General features: G+C 40.1%; 1 protein-coding gene across 3 annotated transcripts in view; it reads right to left on the reverse strand.

Moving 5' to 3' along the window:
* The window catches only part of MID1 (midline 1), a 248295-nt gene that overhangs the window by 123219 nt on the left and 113048 nt on the right, over window positions 1–12028 (reverse strand). Inside the window, exon 1 of one of the 3 annotated variants that reach the window (XM_049834647.1) lies at window positions 9530–9582. The exons of the other annotated variants lie outside the window; for them this stretch is intronic. The gene's annotated coding sequence lies outside the window, so the exon portion shown is untranslated. Of the gene's footprint in view, window positions 1–9529; window positions 9583–12028 lie in introns of those variants that run through there. 3 annotated transcript variants of the gene reach the window in all.

Below are 12028 nucleotides of genomic sequence, written 5' to 3' on the forward strand. Positions count from 1 at the left end.
GCCTGAGAGATGAAATATTTTAGCAGCCATGCGTGAATTCAAAAAGCAGCAGCACAACCATCACTTACTTAAATGTTTAATGCTGAAAGAAGATTTAATGCTATCCTCAGAAAATCTTCATTTGCTTTAGTTAACCAGAAAACAAATGTATTTTCTCCACATTGATTTTTTTTTAAAGTCATTTAATAGTAACCGGATACCAAAAAATCTACAAAATAAACAAGCAAGCAATATAGAGATATTATCTACATATCAGAGTTACCAGCAGGGGAGATGGGGGAAGGTATTTTTTCCTCCATATTCGCATTAAAGAGTATGTTATTCTGTCACCAGTGCTAAGCTCCTTTGACACAAAGAACCTACTTTAAAAACAGCAGACACTCTGCATCTGAGAAGACAGATTAAAAAGTCCACCAAGTGCTTCACCAGGAGCCTTGCTACCGCTGCTAAGGTTCTTATTTCAGCTTAAATCCTGCCTCATTTACAAGATACCTCCCTCCTCCCACCCCCCGCCTCCAGTGCTGTCTTTTGATTTCGCAATCTTGTTTTCTCTTTGGAGTAGTGATAGTGGGGTAGCTCTCTTGTGAGGAACTCAGAAATTATGATTATGTCACTGGCTGAGTTTACTGAAGGAAGCTTTGTTTTCTCTCTTTTCTCCCCCTTGGGGCCGGCCAAGTTTTTCCCTCTCTTCCCCTCCCTCTTTTTGAAATTCAGCTGCTCAAACATCAGCCATACACACATAAACCCTCCTCTTCTCCGCCCCCTTAACTCCATCCCCGCAACCCAGCACATCAACACCCAGAAGCAATTCCCTGGATGGGTGATTTTTAATCACTGTCTTGACTAGAAGCAGAGGGATTAAGCTATGGTCCATTCGAGAAGTAGCTTTAACACACATCAGCCCCCTGAAGTGCTAAACTCTAAACCTCTTTCTCCTGCTATGCCTACTCTGTATCTCCCCAAAACCTGTACTGATGGTTGCGATGCACAGGTTTTCACCCATACCTGGTGACAGAAATGGAATTAACTGGCATAGTGTTTTTCAAAACTACAACAGAGATTTCTTTTCAGAATTTAATAACGCAGTATGAGAAACATCCTTTTCATAAACTCTTTTTGTGTTGCCTTTATTACTTGAGGCCACGTTTTAGTTTATTCCAATAACAGCTTATTTTAATTAGTTTATTTATTATTGCAGAGTTTTACACCACCCTATCATGTCTATTACAACTTCGGGATGGGTCAGATGGAAACAGATGATTGAATACGTTGATCAGTCAGCATGTTCTTAACCTAGCGTAGTTTCTGACTTGATGGCCACCTAACAATATACCATCTAGCCAGATTCTGCTATACCGATACCTTTAATAAACCAGTGCAAATCACTTCTACTATAATGCTCTTCCTCCTACTGAGGATGTCTTTTCCAGCAGTACCAAAGGCTTTGCCATTTGTAATGCAGAATAGTCTATGATCTGTGAGAATAAAGGCATCCCATCCAGAGGGGAGGGTTCGACTTTGCAAAATTTCAGTGAATGTCTGTGCTGTTTAAAAGAAAGGAATTTGTTGGATTTTTTTTTTAAGCCCAGTTTATACTCTGTGCCTCTTTTACCGCAATTGTGCCAGTATGCCTCAAAATGGTATATTATTGTCATGCTCAGCACGGCATTAAGTGTGTGATGGTGGTTTCATAAACAAGAAACTAAACTGAGACCACTGAGCTCTTTCAGTTGTCACCTAAATCAGATTACAACCTAGGCTTTTCAAAGGTGAATAGAAGACTGTAGTCTAAACATCCAGCATCACTTACATTAAATCCCACAGGAGCAAAACGTTTTGAACTCTTACGAAGAAAAGAAAGTTAATACTTCATTTTGCTGCGCATTCGTGCTGGGATTTTATCACACTTACAGAGCACAGAGTGCCTTTAGCAGAGAAACTCTGCTCCCTTTACCACTTATTTTATTGTAAATTATTCTGAAATGTTGAAGTGCTACTGCTCAAATAAAAACCATATCTAATTAAGGCCTATGGCTTTGCATTATATTTGTGCTTGGGATTATGAAGTTATAAGAATTAGCAATTCCTAGAAACCAAAGTAATAAAACATGATTCTGTGAGACACCATCCTTGCCTTCCCGAGTGCTTTATTATCAAGCCAAACCGAGCTTCGTAACTGTCTTTAGGTGGAAGCAGGGCTGGACCATTTGTACCCAATCAAGATGTGGTCAAGATGGTTTGTAATTATGAAACATATAAACAACTAAAAGGTATTATCAGCCTTTCTTTAGACGTTACCTCTTTCATTTTTTTGTGGAAATCTCAATATATTACATGCAGACACGGAAAAAGCAACAGAAACCCCAAACACTTGCTGCATGAGAGATTCTTGAAATGACTCAACTATATGGTGAAAAAATTTCGAATTCAAGTGCCTGACCACAATGCCTAGAATGATTTTCACTTCTAGAAGCCAATAAAGTAAATTATATTATTCATGTTTTATACCCAAGTAACAGGGAAAGCATGTGACAGTATTATGAACAGAATTATTCATGTGTATGCCACCACCAATGGTCTGAACAGTGAAAATCAGACGTATGAAATCCGAGCCCTCAATCAGCGAGTGATGTTAATTTTTCAGCAGCATTTGTGTAACACCCCTCCCCCAAAACAGTCAAACAAAAAATCCTATGTCACATTCCTTCATGTTGCATCGGGAACATAGATATCCTACCATCATATTTCAGATGCAAAGCAAAACAGAGTTTAAAATAATATACAGCAGAGAGAGGAGAATATAAACCATTCAAAGCATAATACTTCACCATCCACTTGAGATTCTCCGATAAATACCTTTCTTTACTTTGAGTCAGACCAGTACTCAAAGGGCCACAAGGGCTTAAAAAGAAGATTTGTTCTGTCTAGTCTGAAGATAAATATCACCCTATTGTACCAGATGAAGTATACCAGTTCTCGTAACAGATTGCTTGTTTGGAAAAGATCTCTAGTACATTGAGTAGTGCTTGTTCTTAGGACTAAACATTTTTAAAATACACTCTTTTAAAGCATTCTTGCTTCTCACATATATATTTCTATTGCTACTTCATATTTTTAAGAATCAGGGCCACAGTCTCACTTTCAACTTCGATATTTCAGAAGCAAATGTGTGTTTATATTGGAAAATGACATATTAAAAAGATATAGTTTATATATAGGGGGAAGGGATGTCTTTTTATGGTCAGTACGACCAAGCCTCCTTTCAGCTCCCCATCCGCTTTTCTCAGGTGTTTGAGAAGCGGAAAGGAATTGTGTGATGGTACACCCATCTGGAACAGGTTGAATTTTCCAGGACAACTGGTTTGTGAACTGGTTAGCAGTGTGCCATCAGGGAGAATGAATCTGATATTCACCTCTTTCCATCACAGCCCACAACAACGCAAGCACCATAGGCAAGCGGGAGCCTCATTATTACTACCCCATGTACACAAGTCAGAAGCAGGATTTAGAAAAACTACTTAAAAACTATTCTTTTATTACACTTGACATAAAATAAATAGAGAAATCTTTCGACGTGCTTCCTGGACTTTGATTTGTTCGAGTTTCTGCAGCATCGCAAGAGCTCAACTCTTCTGTGTGAAAGCTTAGCCTGCGAAGTGGAAGTCCTCGCACCCACACCTTTAGCCGTGTCCTGGGTTTGGCTGGGATGGAGTTAATTTTCACAAGGAGTTGGGAGGGGACACGGCCAGGGCAGCTGACCCAAACTGGCCAAAGGGGTATTCCAGACCATGGGATGTCATGCCCAGTATATAAACTGGGGGGAATCGCTGCTCAGGAACTGACTGGGCATCGGTCGGCAAGTGGTGAGCAATTGCACTGTGCATCACTTCTTTTGTATATTTCAATTCTTTTATTATTACTATTATTTTCATTTTATCATTATTATTATTTTCTTACTTTCTGTCCTATTAAACTGTCTTTATCTCAACCCATGAGTTTCACTTTTTTTTTTTCCCAATTCCACTGGGTGGGGGGAATGTGAGCGAGCAGCTGCGTGGTGCTTAATTGCTGGCGGGGGTTAAACCATGAAAAGATACTTCTGTGTCTGTCAACCTGGACACACTGCTACAGGCAGAGATCGGGACACGAGGCTTATTCGTGGGTTTTACCTGATGTATTTAAAGTTAGGAGCATGTCTGACAGTTAAACTAATGGTATGGCTGGATTCCCAGTGGGGAAGTGGTGGATAAATTGTCTGACCCAAGTCACAGTGTTCCTTATAGGAGAAAATATGTATACAGAGACCTATCTGAGCTCTCAAATTGGGATCTTTGGTTTTCTGATGCAGCAGCCTAGACATATCTTGGAATGGTTTTGGTTATGATGTTGGTTTACACTACAGATGGGAAAACTGGAGACAAATTTCATTTTTTTCCCCTTTCTTACTGCTGTGTTTTACATTTTCAAAAGGGTATACAAGAATATCTATGTTTGTATGTCCAGCTGCTGTCCAACTTTTCAAAGAAGTAAGTGCTTGGTACTCTTTAAAAAACAGATCCATTTAATATGTGACTAGTGACTCTTGAAAATACAGCCTGTTCTCTCTGCCCGTCATCCCGAGTAAGCAAAAATGAAGTTGGAGCCACACAGCCAAAAAAGTGATGTTTGCAGCTGCTCATATGTGCCTTGACATTTCCAATGCTCAGTATGTCACTATTTCTTTCCTGAATCAAAGTCCCCCCCCCCCTTTGTCTCCAAAAAACTCAGCTAAAAATCAGAATTTGATGCATGCAATTCTTCTAAATGATAGGCCAACACTTTGATTTTATTCCTTACCAGAGTTGCACAACAGGCTCTGTATTTTCCTGCAGCATAATTTTGTTTAAATACTAAAATAACAAGACCTTAATGGAACATAAAATGACATCACTGTAGATAGCTTTTTGCTGCCAGCCATTCCTTACAGTCTTTGCCATGCATGGCTAATTACACAGGAAACAGTTGAAGTTTTCTTGTGTCCCAGCCCCAGTTTGTATGTGCTATTCCTTCATGGATCATAACATCAGCTTTTTTATTCCCAGACTTTAAAACACCAAACTACAAAACACATTTTAGTATTTCTTGGAATTATTGGCATTAAATCACTACATTCAAACAGCCAAACAGACCAGATAATACATGACGGTTTTCTGAACAGAGAACACTTGTTTATCTTTTTCTCAGCATTATGAATGCAGGAAAAGCATAAGGTGTCATTTTGGAGACTATAAAGAAAACAGCATTCAAGCATAACTTCAGAAAGAGTTTTAGCCATTGAAACTCAACAGCCGAGGGCAACAAAAATTTCCCATGGATTTAAAATTCATAGAATTGGCAGATCTTTTGTAGCGGCAAGGGGTAAAGTTCATGCGTTTCATAGCTTCACTAACTCCAAGAAACAACGGTGCCTTTATGTACTCCTGAGCTTTTCTATAGAAGAGATCCTTCCACGGTTAGCAGAGATAAGAAATAATGCAACACAGATACAATACTCCCATACTTCTGAGCAGTATAGCTTCCTAAACACATTCACATGCTTGCTCAGCAGATATTCCGTACCTTTGGTTGAATTACAATGTTTTAACAGTAAAAAGCTGTCTGCCACCTTGAAGAAACACTAGCTGCCTTTTGCAGTTCAGCTCCCCATTGACTATGGAAAGAGGCATCTCTGCTCAGGACGGATGCCTGGGAAGACAGAGCGAAGTCTGAATAATCAGGCCCCCATAGGGGTCTCGCAACAAAGCCCAGAGGGGAAGTTAAAAGGATTAGCACTATAACACTGTTTAGCATTAGTACTCCTCTCTCTCAGCCTGACCCAAACCCATCTTCCTCCTACTAAGCCTGCCCTTCATCGTTTTTACTGTGCTCAGAATACCTAAGTTCACTCATGTATAACTTAACCTCCTCACTTGAGGGATAGTCACACCATTGTGCCTTATGAGCAGTTTGAGTGTGGCTTGCTCATTAGCCGTATCCGCACTGTTAACATCATCACTCAGGATGAGCCTGGTTTGGAAAGCAGTATCAGGGAAATGAGCAGTTCAAATGCTAATTCAGGGATATCTGTGCCTTCGCAAGGCAGAAGCCCCTCTGCTTGCTGTGTGTCTTCCCCTTAGTGCTTTAGATCAGGTCATGAGAACATTTTTAAGCAATCTCCCACTCCTCTCCGTTAATCAAGCTTTGGTTCACATCTCTGACTGATGCTGGAGCATGTGAAGTTTCATCCTCTCAGATGACATAACCCAGCTGATTGAGCTCTAGATGAGCACTTAATAATGACCTTTAGCCACTAATGAATATCCAGTCCTCATGCCCTGACTAGAAGGAGTGCAGTGTGGGAGTAAAATACTCATAGTCCGGGTTCTTTGCATCAACCACTTCACTCCACGGATCTGCTGTTAACTGGCCCAGCGTGACTTGTTAACGTGAACACAGGCACTGGGCATGCCAAGAGCTCGGCACCTTCGGGAAAATCTGACTGAGGATTCAGGCACAGGCAAGTTTGGGAAGTGGGGAACATGGAGTTTCAGAAACAGAGCATATCAGAAGAGGTGAAGTCATAGGAATGAGTGGAAATGGAAGCCACTGAAAAGACAGGAGATACTCATGATTGGAGGCCTGGTTTAGGAAGATAAAAATGTGTGATATGAAGTAGGTAACACTTGTCACAGGTGAGATTCCGGTTAGGAGACCTGCAGGGCGTAATACAGCTCTCAGCCATATCAACATTCTGGATGGGAGAAATGTTTCTGAAGTTAACGTTTTTGAAATTAAGTTGTCAGTTTGTGCCTTTGCTCAGTTCTCCGTGACTAAATATCATACAGTAGCACTTAAAATAAACGGTAGCATGAATTCTGCTGAAGGAACCATCCCTGGCTGCTAGGAGACTGTAGTGCCACTCTGCTAACCTTAGTTGGTCACATCCTCTATAAAGGCTGAAATTCATCTCACCTGACTTTAGGTCAGAAAGACAACATAAAGCAAGATTTTTCTGCATGTTTTATACAGCCATCTTTGAATAGGATATAACATGTCTGGGAAAACAAAGCCCACTCTAAATGATACTAAATTTCAGTTGTTCTGATGAATTAGAGGTGTTCATAATATAGAAGCCTACAGATGACTAGATCCTACCAATCCTGGGATCCTCTTATACTCAACAGGCATTTCAAGGAGGCAATTTATCTGACCAGTTTTAGATGGCTTTAGTGCAAAAAAGAATCCTGTTCTGGGAGTACCTATATCTACAGACTATAAAAGAAGCCTGCAGCAAATGGGCTAAGACATAGATGTCCTATTGTCAGTGACTGTATTGTCAGATGACTCCCATCACAAGAGTGCAGTATATCCAGAATATTTCCAGTTAAATTAGTATACTTCTTGGAATGCAATCATGCATGGTTTAATCAAGATTAGCACGGTTTATTAAAAGAGGGCGTCTCGTAATATTGCCTTAAACAGGACCTAAATAAACAAAAAGAAAAAGCCCCAACAGAATCATAAAATGGTTTGGATTGAAAAGACCTTCAAAGATCATCTAGTCCAAACCCCTGCTGTGGGCAGGGACATCACTAGATCAGGTTGCTCAAAGCCCCATCCAGCCTGACCTTGAACACCTCTAATGATGGAGCATCCACAACTTCTCTGGGCAACCTGTTTGAGTGTCTCACCACGCTCATCATAAAAAATGTCTTCCTTATATCCAACCTAAACCTACCTTCTTTCAGTTTAAAACTGTTGCCCCTTGTCCTGTCACTACAGGCCCTGGTAAAAAGTTTCTTTCCATCTTTCTTATAAGCCCCCTTTAAGTACTAAAAAGCCACAGTAAAGTCTCCCTGGACCCTTCTCTTCTCCCAGCTGAACAACTCCAACTCCCTCAGCCTTTCTTCAGAGGGGAGGTGTTCCAGCCCTCTGATCATTTTTGCGGCCCTCCTCTGGACCTGCTCTAAGAGGTCCATGTTCTTCTTATGTTGGAGGACCCAGAGCTGGATGCATTAACTCCAGGTGGGGTCCCATGAGAGCAGAGAGGGAGAATCACCTCCCTCGACCTGCTGGCAACATTTCTTTTGATGCTGCCCAAGATATGGTTGGTTTTTGGGCTGCAAGCACACATTCTCAGCTCATGTCCAGCTTCTCATCCACCAATATCGCTACGTCCTTCTCTGCAGGGCTGCTCTCAATCCGTTCCTCACCCAGTCTGTATTGATACCGGGCATTGGCCTGACTTTGTTAGGTTCACGTTGTCCCACTCCTTAAGCCTGTCAAGCTCCCTCTGGATGGCATCCCTTCCCTCATGCATATCAAATGGGTCACTGAATTTCTTGCAAATGGTTAATTATATGCAAATGCTTATAAAACGCCTTCTTTTAAACCTACAGAATATCACATTTGGATTTCCTGTTGAAGCCAGTTTTAAAAGGTATGTCTTTTATAGGCAGCACAGACTTTTGCTGGCTTGTGTAAATAACATTTCTGTCTTAAAAACAAACACTTCCATTTTAATCTTTTTAAATAAGGATGAGGGGAGAAGACTGCAAACTAAGAGTACTATTGGATTTCAGGCTACCATGTATGTTTTATTGTTTTCTTAAAAACCCCAAACCTACTAGAGATGCCTTTCCCCACCCCGTTCCCTGATGCTGTATTAGACCTTGCTGAAACACTAACACAGCACTCCTTCACTAAACCTGACTTCTCAGACAGCAGCAATGCTCAGTATTATTTCCATTATTCTGTATTGTTCTGCCTAGATCAAACCTATGTTTAAAAAAAAGTATCTTTCACCACCATCTATTTAAAGCCCTCCCACAGCTCTTCTTCCTTAAATTAAAGTGAGCATCCTACGCAACACCAGGAGGCTTCAGGTCTGTATGTCAATCCATACATAGTTTGAAGATAGATAGATTTCACAGATTATAAAGATTAGTTATGCAAGGTTTTGTTGGGAAAGGCCTGATTCTGCAGCTCGTCTTTTATATCTCTCTTTCCTTGTTTGATACAAGTAATAAGCCACAGATTTAGACCAAGATGTCTAAAATCCAGTTAGTAAGGCAGATAAACTTGTGTTCACTCAGGTATTTACAATTTTCACTCTATTGTTTTTTCACACCAGTTTTCAGACTGACGTTCCTGTGTCTGTTACTAAGATTTGTTGGGGCAATTGCTGTGGTTCCTCCAGCTGCAGCTGAACCACTCCATGATGCTTTCCACTCAATTGCAGGAAGGCTTCTGGACACTTGGGAGGAAAATATAGACAGGTACTAGAGATCTAGCAGCATAAACTGATTTAATCTGTGTTGACCCCTGAGGTGAATAGGGGATGTATAGTGGCTGACATAAAAGTAGAACTGGGGGCCTACTTCATACCCAAGCCTTTGTCGCTAGCATGGGAGAGTTGGGGGTCACCCATGCAAATAAGATGAGTAAGTAACTCCTCAGTTGCAGCATGGACATATGGAGATGTGAAATTGTAACAGAGCCACAGACTGACCTGGTCCAGGCTTCCTGACTCAGCACATTTGCATTTAAGAGACAAAGATAAACCTGCAAAATATTAAAAATACAACCATGTACCAAACCTTTAACATGATGCTTTAAACTACAGCCAAATTTTGGCATAGTAAAACATCTGTGAATTATTTCATCCACTGAAACGAAATGCTCTGCATATTTGGAAAATGCGGTCAACACATCTTACGTGCTCGAAGTTAAACCGATAATGCATCTAGAGTCTGGACAGAAATTCCCCAGGTCAGATTTGGGGATTTAGAGTATATTTTGTGAAGCAGCCCTTCTTAGTATGAGCATAGTCCACTTCCTAGTATCATTTGCAATTTTCCCCCAAAGAATTTCCTGCTAGTGAGAGGACACTAGCAATTTATCTCCCTCATTCTAAGTCAATCTGGAAGCTTTTATGGCTTTTGATCTTTTATACCATTTCCCTTAAATATTTTATGAGACACTATGACTCATTTCATTACTTGTATAATCAGGATTTGGAGAATAGATGTTCCCTGTACCTTTCTGAGCTACTGGAACATCATTGCTGGAATTATACTCAAGCAATTGTATTCGAGATTGGAATTGGTCCCTTGTTCTTATCTATGTATCACCACTAAATTTTGCATCAGTTCTGCTTCAGGACAATCACTGCATGATATCTGAGCATAGCCCACTGTTGATGCTTCATGCAACCTTTAAAGCATTTCTTCTTCTCTTCTTAGAAAGGTATGTGTATGTCTGTCAGGATAGAGGTGTGGTAAGGGAGGAAAAATTAAAGAAATAAACATGTTAGTTACCTTGTTATAAAAGCCTATGAAGAAACAAGGTACCTGTAATGTTTACCTTAAGGTACTTAGCAAGATCCTCACTATAGCCTTGGCTAAGGATGTTTATCCAACATATCATGACTTTTTCTCTTCCCGAATAACTAAAATGTAATAGTAATCCTGTGATTATAGAAAAGACCAGTTTTGTTATTACTGGGGTTGGGGAACTGATCAGATGAAGTGCTTCTAACTACTGGAGACCTTGTTCTTCAACAATGAAACACAAACATTCTTAATAAAATTAAAATCTTTTGTATTTTACATTTCATAAAGCCTCTTTTATATCATCTGGTCTGACACAAAATTTCACAATGAAACAATGCCTTTAAAAATTCATGTGAATTCTTCACCTCTTCTTTCACCAGATGTTTTAATTCCAATGAGTATTTCAGTCTCATTCGCAGATCACAGGAATAGATCAAAATTTTTTTGATAGAACAGCTCCCTGCTGAGAAGTTCAGTTTCATCAAAATATACACATTTTACAGCAGTATGTCAACTTGAATAAAATGTTTCAAGGAATAAGTCAAAAGTAATTATTTCAATTAATTTTGCCATTAAATACAAATATTTTTTTTTACATCTAGTATGTAGAATAGCATATTTAGTGCTTTAATATAGTCAAGTTGAACAAAACAATTGCTCAGTCCAAATACAACCCAGAACACAAAAACTCAGCCCTGTCATCTGAAAATGAAACAGTTTTAGTGGGCTGATTGCTTTGCAAGGGTTTGGGGGTTTTTTGAGAGCGTTGGAGAGAGAAGAAAGATTGGATATTGCTGGGGAAGAGAGTACCCTTTGAAGAGAAGTATATTCCACAAAGACACAGTATACATTTCAACCCTACGGTAAGGAGCTGTCTCCTATGCCTTCTTAAATCATCAATATCAACAGTTCTTACTGCTTTTTGCAAGTAAAACTGTAAGTAAACTTCAAAACATCTTTCAAAGTCATTATTATAATCCCCATTGCCAGGTAAGACCAAGGCATGGCAAAATTTTCCAGAGGCTCTCTGGTATGTCATTGTCCGACTCTCCTTCCTGATTAACAATTTGTTTCATCTAGCTGGTGTGGAGTGGCCAACAAAGGATTTGCTGTTCTTGCAACTCTCTTAGCAGCAGTACACCAGAAAGACATAGCTGCCCTGGACCACACATTGGCATCCTCTCCTACAACTCTCAGTTGCGTACCATCAACAACAATGAAAAGTATGATGTTAGGTCGTCATTTTAATCCATATACAATCTTTAATATCATTAGAGCATCCAGATACAGCACCCGTCTGTAGGCCTAGGGCACAAGTGGCAACAGCCATGGGAATTTGTTCAGTTATTCCCATTCTCCTAACCTCTCTCCCTCAAACTTCTCCTGCCTGCAAAATGAAGTAGCATGGCGTGGAGAGTCTCTTACTTCACTTAAGCAGACTTTCACCAAGAGCCTTCCTATATTTCCTTTTTTAAAAATCGGAGTTTTTCAACAACAATAAAATAGAAACAAAACCCCCAAATGCTAGAGTTTACCCATGTGCCATTTTGCATCCTGTTTCTGAAACGAGAGTTGACAGGCCAACATATGTGACCAATAACTGCTATTCAGAGTTAAGCTCTGCAAATGGTGATTGACGTGTAGCCGGGCATGCTATTAGCCAAGGGAGTTATCAA

This window comes from Accipiter gentilis, chromosome 31 (genome assembly GCF_929443795.1).
Source record: "Accipiter gentilis chromosome 31, bAccGen1.1, whole genome shotgun sequence".
Taxonomy (NCBI): domain Eukaryota; kingdom Metazoa; phylum Chordata; class Aves; order Accipitriformes; family Accipitridae; genus Astur; species Astur gentilis.